The following is a 19,384-nucleotide window of genomic DNA, read 5'->3' as shown; positions in this document are numbered from 1 at the left end:
ACATAAATTAAATAAATCCTTATAAAATGGGTAAATTATTTGTCTAAAAAGCTGAAAGAGAACCGGAGAGTCCAACAGCCACATAACTGCTGTGATCATTACAGTATCACAGTCTCATCTGAGTTTCTAGACACAGGGATACATACAGGCTGGGCATGGGGGCACATGCATTTAACCCCAGCACTCAGGAAGCAGAGGCAGAGGATTCCTGTGAGTTCCAGGCCAGCCAGGACTACATAGTGGGACCCTTCCTCTAAATACATACATAAGACATACATACATACATACATATATACATACATACATATATACATACATAGGGAACGGGGGTGCAGATCAGTTGCAGCCCTCTTGCCTAGCATATGTGAGGCGCCCGGTGTGATCAGACCCAACTTCACAAAAAGAGGAGGGTGGGAGTGCATGGGGATAATCAGGTCAACCATCTGAAAAAGGAAATGACATTCTAGCAGAAAGCTCCTCCTCACCCACTGAGTGACCATGGTCACTGTAGATTCCTGTGAATTTGCAATGCAAAGGAACTAAATGGAAATGTTGAATTGTTTTCTTCAAATAGGCGGGAGGGTTTTTTTAAATTTATTTTTCTTTATTAAGAAATTTTCTACTCACTCTACATACCACCCACAGACCCCACCTCCTCCCTCCTCCCACTCCCCAGCCCTCTCTCCCAAGCCACCCCACATCCCCACATCCCCACATCCCCCACGCAAATCAAGGTCTCCCACGGGGAGTCAGCAGAGCCCGGCACACTGAGCCTAGGCAGGTCCAAGCTCCTTCCCACTGCACCAAGGCTTCCGAAAGGCATCACACCACAGGTACCCAATTCCCAAAAGCCTTAGGCAGGAGGTTTTGGTGGCTGTCTTTACTGCTACACCTCATAGATGTCATTTTCATCATTCTATTTATTCTCTTGAAAATCTTCTGAACATTGCCCTGTGGGGACAAAGTCACATATGTGCTCCTATGACCTTTTTCTTTTCCGGGTGCACAGAACCTATCCTGGTAACACATATATAGTTGTCTTCAAAATAATGAATGTGGATGAGGGGTGAGGGTGTAGTTCAGAGGTAAAGAGGAATTCCTCAGCCCTGAGTTCACTCCCAAGTGCCACAAACAAAATAAAAACAAGAAAGAAGAAAGGAGTGGGGAAGTGTATAAAGAAGGAAGGATGGAGGTCGAGAAGGAAAAAGAAAAAAAATGAATGACTTACACAAGTAAGCCCACGCTTCCCTCACTTTCTTCCACTCCGTCTTTGGGCTGTTCACTTAACCTTTCCTCATGCATTAAGTGAGTAGAATGATTTTCCTGATGAAATAAAATAATTGATTTATTTGTAATATTGTCTTAGTTAGGGTTTCTATTGCTGTGATGAAACGCCGTAACCAAAAAGCAAGCTGGTGAGGAAAGGGTTTATTTGGCTTACACTTCCACATCACTGTTCATCACTGAAGGAAGTCAGAACAGGAACTGGAACAGGATAGGAACCTGGAGGCAGGAGCCGATGCAGAGGCCGTGGACCAGTTGGGCAAAATATATGCAGATCTATATAAGCAGGCTCTCCTCTCTCCAACAGGCCCTGCGTTCTAGGCAACTCCTTCCCTTTGTGTGTAGGGTAGAATTACTGACTAGCTCCACTTTTCCTTTTCTTTTAAGAAAAGGCACACTCTCTCAGGATGATGGTACATACAACTCCAGTGCTCAGAGGTAGAAGCAGAAGGATCAGGACTTCAAGGTCAACCTTGGCTACATATCTAGTTCTAGGCCAGCCTCAGATTCATGATACCCTGTCTCAGAAAAGAGAATGGACAAGAAGGGAGAGGAGGGGAGAAGAAGTGTGTAGCCGGAGTTTCTCCAGTCTGCCTTGCCCCACGGTCTGGACAAATCTCTCCCATCCACAGTTCCGCAGCCACTTATAAAATAATCACTCAGAGGCTTATACTAATTACAAATTGTATGGCCTATGGCTCGGGCTCATTATTATCTAGCTCTTATAACTTAATTCAACCCATTTCTTTCTTTCTTTTTTTTTTTCCCCAGAGCTGAGGACCGAACCCAGGGCCTTGCGCTTGCTAGGTAAGTGCTCTACCACTGAGCTAAATCCCCAACCCCTAAAGATTTATTTATTTATTATGTATACAGTGTTCTGTCTGCATATATCCCTGCAGGCCAGAAGAGGGTACTAGATCTCATTACAGATGGTTGCAAGTCACCATGTGGTTGCTGGGAATTGAACTCAGGACCTTTGGAAGAACAAGCAGTGCTCTTAACCTCTGAGCCAGCTCTCCAGCCCTCAACCCATTTCTATTAGTCTATGTTCTGCCACACGGCTTCATGGCGTTACCTGTTCTCTCACATCTTGCTTCTCCTGGCAGTGGCTCATGGTGTCTGCCTGACTCCATCCTTCTTCATCTCCGTCTTCAGTTTGAATGTACCGCCTAACCTTATCCTGCCTCGCCATTGGCCAAACAGCTTTATTTGTCAACCAATGAGAGCAACACATATTCACATTATACAAAAGGACTTCCAACAGAAGAAGTAGGGGGGAAGGAAGTTAGCAGGGAAGAGAGGAAGCAGAGCAGGCCTACTGCTGTGGCTGCTGCAGTGTCTCCTGTGGACATATTTGGAGTCTTGGGAGCTTGACTAGACTGACAACCCTATATCCTCCTACAGATGAAACTTGAGAGCCTGTTTGCGAGTTTTAGCAGGAGAGCAAAGTTACTCTGTATACCTTTGACAGAAGAACAGGGCTTGTCAATCCAGCAAGGTTAAGGGCATGGCTTCAGGAGGGATACACGTGAATCAGTGAGGGAAGAAGGAAATGCCCACCTCACCAGCCAGATCAGCTGGATCAATACTAGTGATTACTGGGGCTTCCAGTGTTACAGGCATACTTTTGTTTGTGGGTGGTTTTTTCGTTTTTTGTTTGTTTGTTTTTGTTTGGGCTTTGTTTTTTTTTGTTTTTTTTTTTTTAACATTTGTCTATTCACTTACTTTGTGAGAGTGGGGATTAGAGATCAGAGAACAATGTCCCCTAGCTGGTTTTCTTTTTTCACATGTAGTTCCAGGGATTAAACTCAAGTTTGATGACAAGCACTGTTACCCGCTGAGCCATCCTGCCCCCCAGATTATGTTTTTTGAGACAGTGTTGGGGAATATTTGTATACTGTGTGAAGATGTGTCACTGTGATTGGTTTAATGAAGAGCTGAATGGCCAATAGCTAGGCAGGAAGAGGTTAGGCAGGACTTCTGGGGACAGAGAAGACTCTGGAAAAAAGAAAGGCAGAGATGCCAATGAGACATGGAGGGAGTTGGACGTAAAGAATGTAAGAAAGGTAGAAAGCCACAAAGCAAAACATAGATTAGTGTAAATGGATTGATTTAAGTTCTAAGAGCTAGTGGGACAAGCCTAAGCTAAGGCTGAGCTTTCATAATTAATAATAAGTCTCTGTGTCATTATTTGGGAGCTGGCTGGCAGGACAGAAAAAGACTCATTACAAGACAGGGTTTTATGTAGCCCAGGCTATTCTCCAACTTGCTCTATAGTTAAGGATGGCCTTGAACTGATCCTTCTGCCTCTGTTTCCCAACTGCTGAGCCTGAGCCAACTTTTTTTTTTTTCTGAAGAGTCTTGTTGTGTAGTCCTGGCTGGCCTGGAACTCATTATATAGATCAGAGTCCAAACTTGCAGCCGTCCTCCTGCCTCTTCCTCTGACTCCTGGGATCACAAAGCACATGCCACCACATCCGCCTTTGACAGACTTCCAACAGACAATATGTTAAAAATCAACGAGATGCACCAGGTAAGGTGGTGCATACGTGTAAATGCCCCACTCCAGAGGCAGAGGCAGGAGGATCACAGCAAGTTTGAGGGCAGCCTGGTCTGCATAACAAGTTTGGAACATGCTTAGTAAGGCCCTATTTCAAGAGGGAGGAGGAGAGCGAGAAGATTGAAGACTGTGAAGTTATGAAAAAATATTTACTCTTCAGTTATGTCTCTCACCATTACAGCTTAAATATGAGAGGTCGATGTTGGAGGCTTAGTCCCCAGCTAGGGACAGTGTATGGGGATAGTCTGAAAATCTGACTATGGACTAGGGTGTATGAAAGGACAATAAATGGCGCTGGTTGTGACGCTGGTTACTGTGTGGAAAGGTCACGGTCATGACAGAACCCAGTGTTAGTTTTCAGAGCTTTATTAGGAGGGAAAGTGGGGAGGGGAAAGAGGAGAGCCAGGCTTGGAGAGAGAGAAAAATGGTGGTGGTGGGGGGTGCAGAGCAGAGCAGAGAGAGAGGGTGGGGTCTGCGTCTGCGTTTTAAGGCACATACATAGTCGCCAGCGCACACTGATGATGCAAGACACAAGACCCTGAACTGTGCACAGCTGGAGTGAGGGCAGAATCCTAACAGTGTAACTCAGTGGTGGAACACTTGCCTAGCATATAAGAGGTTCAATCACCAGTCATAGTAATTAATTAGTTCATTAAATAATTTCAGCCTGGTGTGGTGGCACATGCCTATAACCCCAAGCACTCAGGAAGCAGAGGAAGGGGATTGCCAAAAGGTTTGAGGGCAGCCTGAGCTACATAGTGAGTAACAAGTCAGCCAGGGCTACATAGCAAGATCCTGTCTCAAAAAAACAAAATAAAAAGAAGACGACTCTAATGACACACTCAACTTGTGGAATTGTAGCTCACTTTTGAAAAGAAAAAGAGCTACCATGTGAAGGCATCCTCCTGAATCCTCCCCCATGGCTTCTGAGCAAGACCCCCAACTGTGTCATTCCAGAAGTCTTTACTCACAGAAACCATGAGACAATGTTTCTTCTTTCAAGCTCCAAACCCCGGAGTGATTTGTTACACAGCAATAGCTGACTAATCTAATTCAGTAGTGCATGGAAGGTAGCAAGAACTCATCAATGGTAGCACTTCTTAGTTGAATATTATTCTGGCTTCTGCAGGTACCTGCACACTTATATACACACATACACATTTTAAAAAAAAGTGTTGAAAGTTGAGATCTCTGGAAGTTCAAGGCCACCTGGTCAACACAGGGCAGCCAGGGCAATCTAGAAAGATTCTGTCTCCAAACACAAAGAAGAAAAAGGTGTTGAAGTAGTTTCATTGGTACTTGAGAATTCTTAATAGTCCTTTTTTTGTTGTTTGTTTTGAGACAGGGTTTCTCAGTGCCTGTCCTGGATCTCACTCTGTAGCCCAGGCTGGCCTCAAACTCATAGAGATCCACCTGGCTCTGCCTCCTGAGTGCTGGGATTAAAGGTGTGTGCCACCGCCACCCGGCTATAGTACTTTTAAAAAAGTTTTCTGTAATGGAAAAAGCACGTTTTCATTATTTCATGGAGCCTTAAGTTTAATGTTCAAGGGGATGTTTAGAGAACACATAGTCTAACAAACTCATTTGGAAAATGCAGTAATTAGGTTTTCTATGGTTGGAGTCTCTGTCTGTCTGTCTGTCTGTCTGTCTGTCTCTCTGTGTTTTTCTCTCTCTCGATTTGGCTGTTTAAAGCAAGTTCTTATATAGTACAGCTGGCCATTGATCTGCTATGGAGCCAACAATCGCCTTGAACTCTTCCTGTCTTCTCCTCCCAAGTACTGGAATAACAGACATACCACTAAGCCCAGACATTGGGTGTGGAGGGTGGGGTGGGGGAAGACTAGGTCATATATATGCTAGGTATGTGTTCCACTGAGCTATACCTCCAGCAATCTTTACTCTTATGATACCTTGTAGTTGGTTGTTTTTGTTTGTTTGTTTTTTACTCTTTACTCTTTGGGGTCCCGCCACCCAGCTCCCAAGTAATCACATGGAGACTTATTCTTTCTTATGAATGCCCAATCTTAGTTTGGCTTACTTCTAGCCAGCTTTTCTTAACTTAAATTATCCCATCTACCTTTTGCCTGTGGGCTTTTACCTTTCTCTATTTCTGTACATCTTTTCTTTCTTTCTTATTTAGTGTCTGGCTGTGTGGCTGTGTGGCTGCCCACCCCATCCCCGGCATCCTCCTCTCCTCCTCTTCTCGATCCTCTCCTCTTTTTCTTCTTCTATTTATTCACTCTGACTGGCAACCTCACCTATCCCTCCCCTGCCTAGTTATCAGCTGTTCAGCTCTTTATTAGACCAATCAGGTGTTTTAGACATGCAAAGTAACACAGTTTCACAGAGTTAAACAAATGTAGTATAAAAGAATACAACATATCATTGCATCGTTAAACAAATACTCCACAGCATAAAAGAATGTAACACATCTTTAACTAATATTCCACAACAATACCTAAATGACCCAGAGTGCTGGCAGGCTCCACGTCTCTTTTCCCACACCTTATCTGTACATACTTTGTCCCTGCATTATCAGGATGGGCTCATGTGAGAATCTGGGGGTTACTCAGTAATTTGCTATTCAGTCTCCTTTGTGAGGCCTCTCGGGCAAGCTTGACTAGGCACAACTTGAGTTGAAGGAGAGGAAGTGATCCTGAGGATAGTGTGCTAACATCACAAAGAGTAAGGGGAAGGGCTGGAGAGATGGCTCAATGGTTAAGAGCACTTGCTGCTCTTGCAGAGGACTAAGTTCAATTTCCAGAACCTATACTGAGTGGCTCACAACCTTCTGTAACTCCAGCTGCAGGGGATCCGATCATCGGATGCCCTCTACTGTCTTCCTTGGGCACCTGCATACAGGTAGCATACATTCACACAGACACATAGACATAAATAAAAATAAAATCAAAAGAGTAAGGGAAAAGCCGGAGTGGTATATCCCTTGCACTTGGGAGGCAGAGGCAAGAGGGTTATAAGTTCAAGACTAGTCTAGACTGGACTACTATTGTGCAAGTAGTACAGTGAAATTTTCTAGAGCTCGAAGTGATAGAACACTTGTGTAGCATGTACAAGGCCCAGGTTTGATGTCCTGCATCAGAAATAGATAAAATAGCTTCTGTATTCATTGCCCAGCTTTATCAGTTAATTAATTTAATTCTTATTTTCTGTGTCTACCCACTTCACACCCTTTCCTTAGTATTTTGAAGCTAATAACCCATCATTTCCGGTATAAACATCTCAGCGTCTCTCTAAAAGATAAAGACTTTTGATGTGCTTGGTAGCGTGCACCTTTAATCCCAGTACTCAGGAGGCAGAAGTAGGTAGATCTCTGTGAGTTCGAAGCCAGCCTGGTCTACATAGTGAGACCCTGTCTCAAATTAAAAAAAAAAAAAAATTAGATTAGATTAAATATAGTAGATCAATAGAAAAAATAACTACTGGGGCTAGAGACGAGCAGTTTGTAGAAATATAGTTGAGTATATAGAAAGCTTGCCTACCATGCACAGAATCCCTAGGAAGTGAAGGCAGAAAGATCGGAAGTTCAAGATCATCCTAGCTGATGGGGGGAGGGGTGCAGGTAATATGGCCTACTCTGATTACCTGAGTCAGCTCTCTTTCCACCATATGGATCCCAGGGATTGAACTAGGTCATGTGGCTCCGTGACAAGCAGTTTTACTCAATGAGCCATTTTGTCAGGGCCCATTTTAACCTTTCATTATTGTTGTAGGGTCAACCTCCTTCCCTTTAAGTGAGTGGGTTCATCTCAACAGTATTAATTCTGTCCATGAATTGTTGACTAGTAAATGAAGTTCTCAACTCCAGATTTCCTTAAACTGTAGAGTCAATTGTCCAACTGTCTCCCTTGACTGATCTCATACTTTACAGCCAGGGCTATATGTCAAGACTCTGTCTCCAAATTAATTAATTAAAGATAGGTTGAACCGGATATGGTGGTGTATGCTTGTAATCGTAGTACTCATAAGGCAGAGGCAAGCTGGGTGTGGTGGCACAAGCCTTTAACTCCAGTACTGGGGAGGCAGAGGCAGTTCGCCGCAAGTCAGATTGCAGCCTGGCCTATATCATGGGAACCTGTCTCAAATATATAATAAATAGATAAACAGAGAAATAAGCAATTGAGTGTTGCATCACACCAGTGAGTAAATGAGAGGCACTTTTAGGGGTCCGTTATTCCCACAAATACTTAGCATTCGGATTTCTTTCTTTCTTTTCTTTAAGTTCAAGAACAATTTTATTAGAGTTTAAAAGATAACCCCCAGGACAGACCAGCTGTAAAACCTTAGCAGCTACACGGAGGAGGAGGATGGAGGAGATCCAGATTTTTTGTCATTGTTCACTCCTGGCGCCAGCTCATCCTTCGTGCAGGCAGCCCCAGGATGTGGCTGTCTGTGCCTGTGGCTGTCAGTTCACTCTGGGTCTCTTATTTCCATATTTCTTCCAAGCAGTTTCTTCACTATCGAAGAAAGTTCTTATCAGCATGGAGGTTCGTAGCTGTAGCCCCAGAACTCAGGAGGCTGAGGCAGGAGGATCACAAATTCAAGGCCAGTCTTTGCTACTTGGTGAGTTTGAGACCAGCTTATACTAAATGAAATCCTATCCCCCCAAAGACAAAAAAGTAGAAGGTTCTTTGAGTTGGGTCCACAGCATTAAACGTGGCTGTGAACATTTGTATGCTAACAGTCATCAATGAACCAAGTGATTTAATTCTGTCTTCTCAAACTTCAATGTTGTTCAATTAATGTTCAATTAATCAATGTTGTTCAGTTTCAACTCTGTGTGGTTCATAGACCCTTGCCTGCCACCTACATTAGGTATTATTAGGGTATTTTTTGAGCTTGTCAAAGGAAAAATTGCATTTCTGCTTAGTCACCAAATGTGATTGCTATTTTAGATGCTCTTTTGATGTATTAATAAGGAGCATTACCTAAGAAACTAAAAGAAGCCAAGTTTCTGCAGACATTCTAAATCCATTCCATCTGTGCTCCTAAACTCCAGATCTGTATATCCTGATATTTACTCATTTATACTGGCTTTTTCTACAGTTCAACACAACAAAAATAGCCACTTATGGAACAAATATATCAAGCTTTTGAATCTCTCGGTACTTTTTAGCTATTGTTGGACTAGTTACTCAATATTCCAGAGTCCCTGTTTCCTTGCCCATAGAACACCCATCCGGCAGAGCCATTTAATGGAATAGAGGACCCAGAAAAAAAACCCACACAGCTACAGCCATCTGATTCTCAACAGTGTGTGTGTGTGGGGTCAGATACACATTGGAGGAAAGGCAGCCTCTTTAGTGAGTAATACCGGACAAACTGGATATCTACATGTTGACGAATGAAACTATGTCCCTACATCTCACCCTGTATGAAAATCAACTCAAAATATACCAAAGATCTGAAATTTTTGCTGCAACATGCATGGATTGGCCTAACTGGGGGGAGGAGGGGGGCGGTGGAATAGGAAATGAAGAAATGACAGCCATGTATACAGAACAGCAGGGATCTGGTGAGACAGTGCGCTCTGATGGAGACACACCAGCAACCTGAAAACCCAGCCAGTTTGTTGTATACAGCAGAACAAGGTGGTGGGTTTATGGTATATATCCAAACAAGGATGCAGGGTTAGCTTATCATCTTAGTAGGGGGTCTCTACAGGGCTGCAGTCTCAGGCTGCAGTCATCCAGGAGGAGGAAGCTGTGGTTGATACTTCTATACACATTGTCAACATTCATATTCAGACCAGGGGAAGGACTTGTCATTTCCCTGAGCCTGATCTTGGGAAGGACTTGCCAGTCCTATGGGTCTGAAGCATTGGGCTCCCCGATATGGATGTGCTCATGTCAACAGTATACGTCCAGTCAGGACTTCATCTGCTCCTCATAGGCCAGTGAGGTGGTTCAGTGAGTGAAGGGATCTGCTGTTGAGCCTGATGGCTTAAGACCTATCTCTGGGACCCACATGGTAGAAGAAGAACTCACTCCTGAAAAGTGGCCTCAGACCTCCACCTGTGCACTATGGTGCAAATAAATCATGCAAATAAAGAAAGCAGAGTAATTTCTTTTTGAAGACCTGGGTTTTGAAACCACTACAGGAAAATGCTTCAAGAAACAGAAAAAGGCTATAACTTTCCAAATAGAACTCCAACTGCTTGGGACATGATAGCAAAAGTTCACAAATGAGAGTTATGAAATTAAAATTCCTATAAGCAAAGGAACAATCAGCACAACGAAGAGAAAACCTTCAGGAGGAGAAGAGGTTTGTCTGCCATTCGTCTGACAGGAGATTAATATCCAGAATGTGTAATGAACTCAGGAATCAAACACCAAGCCAGACATGATGGGACGTGCCTATTATCCTAACACTTGGAAGGTAGAGGCAAGAAGATCAGAAATTCAAGGTCATCCTTGGCTACAGGGTGAGTTTGGGATAGCTCAGTGAGTAACAGCACCTGCTATGGATGCTGAGGATCTGAGTCCAATCCTCAGGACCCACAGGGTGGAAGGAGAGACTGACTCCAGCAAGTTGTCTGTGACCTCCACACATGTGCTGTGACTTCCAAATGCCCTCCCCACCAACACACACACACACACACACACACACACACACACACACACACACACACACACTGAAATAAATATAAAAAATAAAATAAAGATTCAATTCCTGGTTTTGAACAACAACAGAGCCAAGAGTGGTCGTGCACACCTTTAATCTCAGAACTCCAGAGGCAGAGGCAGATGGATCTCTGTGAGTTTGAGGCCAGCCTGGTCTAAGAGTTCTAGGACAGCCAGGGCTATACCTAGAGAGACCCTGTCTCAAAACAAAACAAACAAACAAAAAAATGAACCAACCAACCAAACAAACACAAAAAAGGAGTTAAACATGAAAGAACAAATAGTACAATGGAGCATGGAGTTCACACCTGTAGTTCCAGCATTCAAGAGGCTGAGGCTGGAGCATTGCTGCAAGCTGAATTTGAGTCCAACCAGGGCTATATAGCAAGACCCTCTCTCAGCAGTTAAGAGCACTAGCTACTCTTCCAGAGGTCTTGAGTTTAGCTCCCAGCACCCACGTAACTGTAACTCTAATCTGAAGAATCCCAGGACACCAGGCATGCAGATGGTGCACAGACACGCATTCAGGCAAACACCCACACCCATAAGATAATAGTCAATTTTGAAAACGTTTATTTTACCCCAGTCAGAAAAACAACTATCACGGTGGGGATGTGGAGAAAAAGGAAACTTTATGAAAAATGATGGATGTGCAAGTTATTCTAGCCACTAAGAAGTTGATTAAAAAGGGGGGGGTGTAACAAAATGGTTCAAGGGTCTGGAGAGATAGCTCAGTGGTTAAGACACTTGTTGCTCTTGCAGAGGACTCAGGTTCCGTTCCCAGCACCTACATGGTAGCTTACAATCATCTATAACTCCAGTTCCAGAGGCTCCAACACTCTCTTCTGGCCTCCAAGGACACTGTATTCATGTGGTGCACAGAAATACACTAATGTAAAATACCCATACGTGCAAAATAAAAACTAAATACTGCTGTGAGATCATGCTTTTGTACACTGATTGGCCAGTAGCCAGGCAGGAAGTATAGGTGGGATAAGCAGACAAGGAGAATTCTGGGAGAGGAAGGCTGAGTCAGGAGACACCAGCCTGCCGTCCAGGGAGCAGCATGTAATGGCACACATGTAAAGCCAAAACACGTGACAACATATAGATTAACAGAAATGGGCTGAGTTTAAGTGAAAGAGCTGATCAGTGGTAGGCCTGAGCTAAAGGCTAAGCAGTTTTTTTAAAAAGATTTATTTATTTATTTATTATGTATACAGAAGAGGGTGGCAGATCTCATTACAGATGGTTGTGAGCCACCATGTGGATGCTGGGAATCGAGCTCAGGACCTCTAGAAGAGCAGTCGGTGCTCTTAACCTCTGAGCCATCTCTCCAGCCCATGGCTAAGCAGTTTTAATTAATATAAGCCTCTGTGTGTTTACTTGGGTCCAAGCAGCTGCAGGACCAGTGGGTGAGAGAGATTTGTCCTGACCATGGGCCAGGCAGGACACAGAAAAAAATTCAGCTACAAAACACTTTTTTAAAAGAAGGGTGACACATCATTAACATACAGTGAAGACATTCAGAGCATTAACACATGCACCATGGTGGTGCATACTTTAAATCCCAGTACTCAGGAGGCAGAGGCAGGCAGATCTCTGAGTTCAAGGCCAGCCTGGTCTACACAGTGAGTTCCAGGACAGCCAGGGCAGAGAAACCCTGTCTCAAGAGAGAGAGAAAAAGAGAGAGTTCAGTGGGTAAAGGCACCCACATAAAGGTAAAAGGAGAGAACTTCATAGTATTGTCCTCTGATCTTCACACATAGCCACACACATTATATATACAATAATAATAATAATAATAATAATAATAATAATAGCAAGAGGAAGTAAATTTTTTAGCCGGGCAGTGGTGGCGCACGCCTTTAATCCCAGCACTCAGGAGGCAGAGCCAGGCGGATCTCTGTGAGTTTGAGGCCAGCCTGGGCTACCAAGTGAGTCCCAGGAAAGGCGCAAAGCTACACAGAGAAACCCTGTCTCGAAAAACAAAAAACAACAACAAAAAAAAGTAAATTTTTTACTATTTTATTTTGTTTTTTCAAGACAGAGTTTTCCTGTGTAGCCCTGGATGTTCTGGAATTGACTCTGCAGACGAGGCTAGCCTTGAACTCAGAGATCTCCCTACCTAAGCTTTCTGGTTGCTGGGATCAATGTATGTACCACCACCACTTGGAAATTTTGTTTTGTTTTTTCAAGACAGGGTTTCTCCACGTAGTTTTGGTGCATGTCCTGGATCTCACCCTGTAGACCAGGCTGGCCTTGAACTCACAGAGATCTACCTGGCTCTGCCTCCTGAGTGCTAGGATTAAAGGCGTGCACCACCACTGCCTGGCATGCAATTTAAAAAAAATTTTTTAAAGAACTACATATAATCTAGCTGTACCATTCCTTGATATTTACCAAAGGAGCCTAAGTCAGTATACAAATCTCTGCACACCCATGTTTATCAAAGTAGTACTATTCACAATGGCCAAGCTGTGGAATCAGCTTAAGTGCTTGTTACTGGATGAATGGATGGAAGAGATAGGGTTTATATGATCAATGGAGTGCTATTCTGCTATAAGGAAGAATAAGCTAGATGTGATGGCTCACACCCATAATCCTAGGAAGCTAAGAAGGAGATATTATGTGAGTTCGAAGCCAGCTTGGGAGACATAGTGAGTTCCAGGTCCATCTGGGCTGCAGAGTGAGGTCCTGTCTCCACCCCAAAAATAGAAGAAGGATTCCAGGTGTCACATGCCTGGAATCCCAGCACTTCTGAGGCTGAAACAAGTGAGTTCCTGGCCAACCTGAACTACAGTGAAGACCCTGTCTCAAAAATAAATAAATAAAAATAAAGTAACTCCCTCCAGGAGCCCACACCCATGTTGTTCAGGTGTGTCTTGATTTCTTCTAGAACACCCTTCTTAACCCTCATCCTTAAAATCCATATACAAAACGCTGTTCAGTAAACTCCACCTCTGCTTTTTAGAAATGGACAGAAGGAAAAGAAGCAAACAGAGATGGCCCAGTGTTTGTTGATAAGGAAGGTTTGCGTTTTTTGAAGAAAGGCTAGACTGTGAAAGTGAGGCTTACTCTGTCAACACAGATGTATTTTTGTGACTACAGTATCTTTACTCTTATGCCAAGTGGAAAGAGAACAAAGGGGCAGAAGAAACTGATAAGAACCCCGGCTGTTTGGGGAGTCAACTAAAACTTTAAAACTGAATTAATTCTTGATGTTATTGTGTATAACAAGAAAACAGTCTAATCTTACTAAGATGAAGAAAAACTTCATTGTGCTCCTGTTACCAAAGGGGTTTGTGTGTGTGTGTGTGTGTTTGTGTGTGTGTGTGTAGTTTTTTGTTTTTGTTTTTTGCAGACATCAGTAGAAGGCCTCAAGTTCCTGCCCTGATTTTCCTGGATGATGGACTATAAACTATGAGATGAAATAAACACTTTCCTCCCCAAGTTGCTTTTGGTCATGGTGTTTATCACAGTAATAGAAACCCTAACTCAGACATATTGCCTGACATAAATACCATATGTGGTGGTTTGAATAAGAATGCCCTCCATAGACTCATATAGTTGAATGCTTAGTCATCAGAGAGTGGCACTACTTAGAAGGATTAAGAGGTGTGCTCTTGTTGGGTAGGTGTGGCCTTGCTGGAGGAAGGGTGTCACTAGGAGTGGACTTTGAGGTTTCAAAAGCCTAAGCTAAGCCTAGAGTAGCTTACTGTCTCTTCCTGCTGCCTACAGATCCGGATGTAGAACTCTCAGCTCCTTTTCCAGCACCGTGAATGCCTGTGTGCCACCATGCTTCCTGCCATGATGATAATGGACTAAAGCTCTGAACTGTAAGCCAGTCTCAATTAAATGCTTTCCTTTATAAGAGTGGCCATGGTCATGGTATCTCTTCATAGCAATAGAGCATTGACTAAGACACCATATAAACATGGCTGTAAGCAGTCACCCTCTATTTTCATAAGAGAGAGAAGAAGATACAAATGTTTTAATCTTGTTCTTGACCGACAGTTAGTGCCCCTAAACTCCAGCTGTTTGAACCATGTATGTAGCCCTGTTTGAAGCATGTATAAAAACACAATTTACAAACTCAAAGGAATACAGAATCGCCAGACCTCGGAACTTGAAATCTAAAGCTACTACCAACCCAAATCAGCAAAACTGCTAAGCACAGAAGAAATGGCCAAGTGACTTTTGTAAATTGAATCATTATCATGAGGTGTTTAACCCCCAACTTTTAAGTTTATTATTATTGTGTGTGTGTGTGTGTGTGTGTGTGTGTGTGTGTGCGCGCGTGCGCGCGCACAACTGCATGTGGGTGGGTGTGGGTTAGATGGGGGGGGCACTTGTGGGCCATAGAGCTGTGTGGGGGTCAAAAGATGGCAATGTCAGGAAATTAGATCTCTCCTTTCACCATGAGCTCTGGGACCAAATTCAGAATGTCAGTCCTGTTCAATAAATGCTTCTCCCCACTGAACTATGTGACCAGCCCTATTGTTAGATTTTGGCAACAACTTTTTGTAGCATACAAATTGTAATTTTAAAAATATATTTTATTTTATGTATATGAGTGTTTTGTTTGTATGTTTGTGCTCCACACTCTACCTGTGGAGACCAGAAGAGGGCACCTGAGTCCGTGAAACCAGAGTAACTGGTGGTTTGTGGACATACATGCCGGTGCTAGAAACTGAACCCCGATCCTCTCTGCAAGAGCAGCAACTGTAGCTGGGCGGTGGTGGCACAAGTCTTTAATCCCAGCACTCAGAAGACAGAGGCAGGCAGATCTCTGAGTTCGAGGACAGCCTGGTCTACAAAGTGAGTTCCAGGACAACCAGGGCTATTACAGAGAAAACTCGTCTCAAAAGAAAGAGAGCGAGAGTAGCAAGGCCTCCAGGCCATCTCTGATCTCTCCAGCCCACAAATGGCCATTTTAATCTGATAAATTTACATGTGATGATATTTCCACAAAATACATATTTTTAATATTTTCTAATTACAACCCTCGCAACTGAAAATTAATTTTCAGAAATTTTTCCCGAATATAACAGTGTAAACAGTCATGAGGCACACTAATTTATTTACTTACTACTGTTATTATACCTGTATGGTATAATATAACCTGGTTAAATCAACCCATCACACATTGTGTAGTTAGGTATCAGACACAAACCACTGGTCTAGTGAGGGATGAAGTGCCCTCTGCTCACATGGCAACTGTTTATGTTTTTCATTTCTCTCAGCCTCCAGAAGCTTTATAATTTGACCCCTGTCTTCCCACATTCCCTTTGTATTCTAAATCTTATTTTTTACTTTTCCTGCTTTATTGCTGATTTGTGAGCTTAGGTTTGGATCCTGGTTTGTCTATTAGTTTCCTCATCTTTTAGAACTCACTCGTGAAATGTTTGTCTACTTTTGTTCCATCCAGGACTTGTATCTTATACAAAATCCTGAATTTGACATGCCCAAACTCCAACACCATCACCACCTCCACCATATACTTCTTAAACTCAAATCTAGAGCCTAGCACCATAGAGGAAATATCAACAATTAGAAAAGTTTCATTCTTTTTGTTTGTTTGTTTGTTTGTTTGTTTGTTTGTTTCAAGACAGGGTTTCTCTGCATAGCCCTGGCTGTCCTGGTACTCACTCTATAGACCAGGTCGGCCTCGAACTTAGAGATCTGCCTGCCTCTGCCTCCCAAGTGCTGAGATTAAAGGCATCCACCACCACCACCTGGCTAAAGCCTCACTCTTAATATCTACATAAAATCTGTGGGCCATCCAGATGGCTCAGCAGGTAAAGGCATTTTGCCAACAAGCCTGACAACCCGAGTTTGATCCCTGGGTCCCACATGGTGGAAAAAGAGAACCAACTCTCGTACAAGTTGTACTGACTTCCACAAACTCACTGAGTGCCCCTCAAACAGTAAGCAAACAAACAAACAAACAAACTAAACCGATAAGAAAAGGTGAAATGTCCTCGAGCAGCATCCTAAGTCTGGAGCAGATGTGGTGGTGCTTTCCTGGATCACAGCTACTCCAGAGGTTCAGGTGAAAGGATTGTGAGTTCAATGCTAACCTGAGCAACTTAACAAAACCCTATCCAACTCTAAAACTCAGTGCTGGAGAGATGGCCAGCAGTTAAGAGCACTTGCTGCTCTTCCATAGGACCCAGGTTCAGTTCCCAGCACCCACCCACATAGCCACTCATAACCATCTATACCTGCAGTTTCAGGGGATCAGACACCCTCTTCTGGACCCCACAGGCATAAGGCACATAGGGGACGTGTGCACACACACACACACACACACACACACACACACACACACACAAAACACTCATACAAGTAAAATAAAAATAAGTCAGTTTTTTTTTTTTTAAATCACCACCACCACCAAACCCTAAATACATTTATCTAAAAGCCTTTGTAAGGCTGCCGAGATGGTTCATCTCAAAGGCACTTGCCACATCCGCCTGACAGCCTGGTTCCATCCCCATAGCCCACAAGAGAAGGAGAGAACCCACTCCTGGAAGTTGTCTTCTAACCTCCACACAAGTGCTGTGGTACAGGTGTGCCCCAACACACACATGTATGTACACACAGTAATAAATAAAAGTTTTACAAAATTAGCCAGGCGGTGACGGTGCACACCTTTAATCCCAGCACTCGGGAGGCAGAGCCAGGCGGATCTCTGTGAGTTCGAGGCCAGCCTGGTCTACAGAGTGAGCTCCAGGACAGGCACCAAAATTACACAGAGAAACTCTGTCTCAGAAAAAAAAAAAAAAAGAAGAAGAAGAAAAGAAAAGAAAAGAAAAAAAGAAAAAGAAAAAAAGTTTTACAAAATTAAAATATCATCGTGTAAGAGTTACCTGCTTGCACAGGCTTTCCCCCACCAAAGGGACACTAAGAACCTGCTAGACTTGTCCCTGCTGAATTGTGAAAAGACTCATGGGATCCCCAGCTGAAACCTGTCTTTCAATTATCACTCACCCCCATATTTGCTCATCAGATGCAGGCTCACTTGCCTCAACAGTTCTATCTGGATCAGGAATAGTTTAGTGGGAGGAGCCAAGGTTTCCCAATGTCCTCACTACCCACAAGTCCAGATACAGGCTTCCAGAGGGGTGTTTGAATCCCAAGAGCAGTGGGAACACGCTTACTTAGTATGAATTTGGCCAAATCTTTACTGTATGAGTTTGATATCAATTTGTTCATATTACAGTGTAAAATTATGAATACTCATCATGGTGTAGAGGTGTCTAAGCCTCTTAATTTCTAGAAATCTAGCATCAATTTAATGCCTTATGTTGGGAAATACAAATATTGCAAATAGAGACAGCCTTAATCTTAAATATAATGTCAGCTTGCCTAGATGTCTGAAATTCCTGATATTGAGGGTTAATATATTTCCTTTTTAATTTTTAAGATTATTACTATTTTAGGTTTATTTATTTATTTTATATATTTATATATTTTATATATTTATAATATATTTTATATGTATGTTTTCCCTACATGTATATAATGTGAACCACAAGCATGCCTGGTACCCACGGAGGTCAGAAGAGCACGTGTCAGATCTCCTGGAACTGGAGTTAGAGATAGTTGTAGGCTGACATGTGGGTTCTGAGAATCAAACCTGGGTCCTTTGCACATGTGCTCCAAACTGCTGAGCCATCTCCCAGCCCCGTTGTCATCTGAAACAGACTTTCACTGCATAGTTCTGCCTGGCCTAGGACTCCCTATGTAGACCAGGCTGGCCTCAAACTCACAGAGATCTGCCTGCTTCTACTTCCTGAGTGCTGGGATTAAAGATGTGTGGTGTGTCACCACATCCAGCCATTTTTATGATTTTAAATTATGTAGATGAGTGTGTGTGTGTGTGTGTGTGTGTGTGTGTGTGTGTGTGTGTGTATGCATGTGCGTTCAGGTACCTGAGGAGGCCAGAGGTGTTGGATTCCTCTGAAGCTGGAGTTACAGGCCGTTGTGAACCACCCAACATGGGTGCTGGGAACTGAAGTCCAGTCCTCACAGATGCAGCCAGTGCTCTTAGTCATTGAGTTATCTCTCAGTCCCCAACCTTTCTATCGTCAAAGAACTCAAAATAGCTAATAATGGCTGGTGGCTCATGCCTGTAATTCCAGCATTCAAGAGGCTGATGCTGGAGGATGGTCAAAAGTTTAGGGCCAATATGAGCTACATAGTGAGTTTGGAGGCAGACTGGACTGTACATAGAGACCCTATCTCAAAACAACGACAGCAAAAATTGTAGGGAACCTCGAAGTTGTCTCAAGACACCCACCCAAGACCAAGTACTGAGCACAAAGGAGATTTATTTGCCACAGAGGAACAGAGGGCAGGGATAAAGGACAAAGACAGGAACTAGATGAAGAGGGAGAGGGGAAGGGAACGAGGGAGAGGGGAGGAAAGGGGCAAGGGAGAGGGAAGGGTATTTGTCCAGGGGCAAGGGAGGACAGCAAAGGACTTCTCTAGCTAGAGCGGAGGCAGAAGTGGCCCATAGGCAAAAGGCAGTTTATAAAGGTAAAGGGGGAACCCCCGCGTTAGGACGAGGTATTTCATTTTAACTAGGTGAACCAAAGGGGGCTTTTGATCGCTGGCCTTCAATGCTTTGATAGCTGGACCTTGGTAGTCAGCCTCGGGAGGAGGAAGTGGCCAAATAAGGGAACAGACCTCGGTGGCTAGCTTTAGGAATGTAATCTAACAGTTTTTGCTGCCCTAGAAAAATCTGTTAGCTAATGGTTCTTAGGACAGGTAGGACTCATGATTGAGTCCTATCACTGGTACTTGTGAAGGGGGAATGTGAAGGGGCCCCAAAATAGCTTGACCACACAGCAGCCATGACAGGCTTAGGAGCCTAGACACAGCTTCTGTG

Source organism: Peromyscus eremicus, chromosome 2 (assembly GCF_949786415.1).
Source record: "Peromyscus eremicus chromosome 2, PerEre_H2_v1, whole genome shotgun sequence".
NCBI classification, from domain to species: domain Eukaryota; kingdom Metazoa; phylum Chordata; class Mammalia; order Rodentia; family Cricetidae; genus Peromyscus; species Peromyscus eremicus.
The sequence above is the reverse complement of the archived record's forward strand: the minus strand, read 5'-3'. Positions refer to the sequence as shown.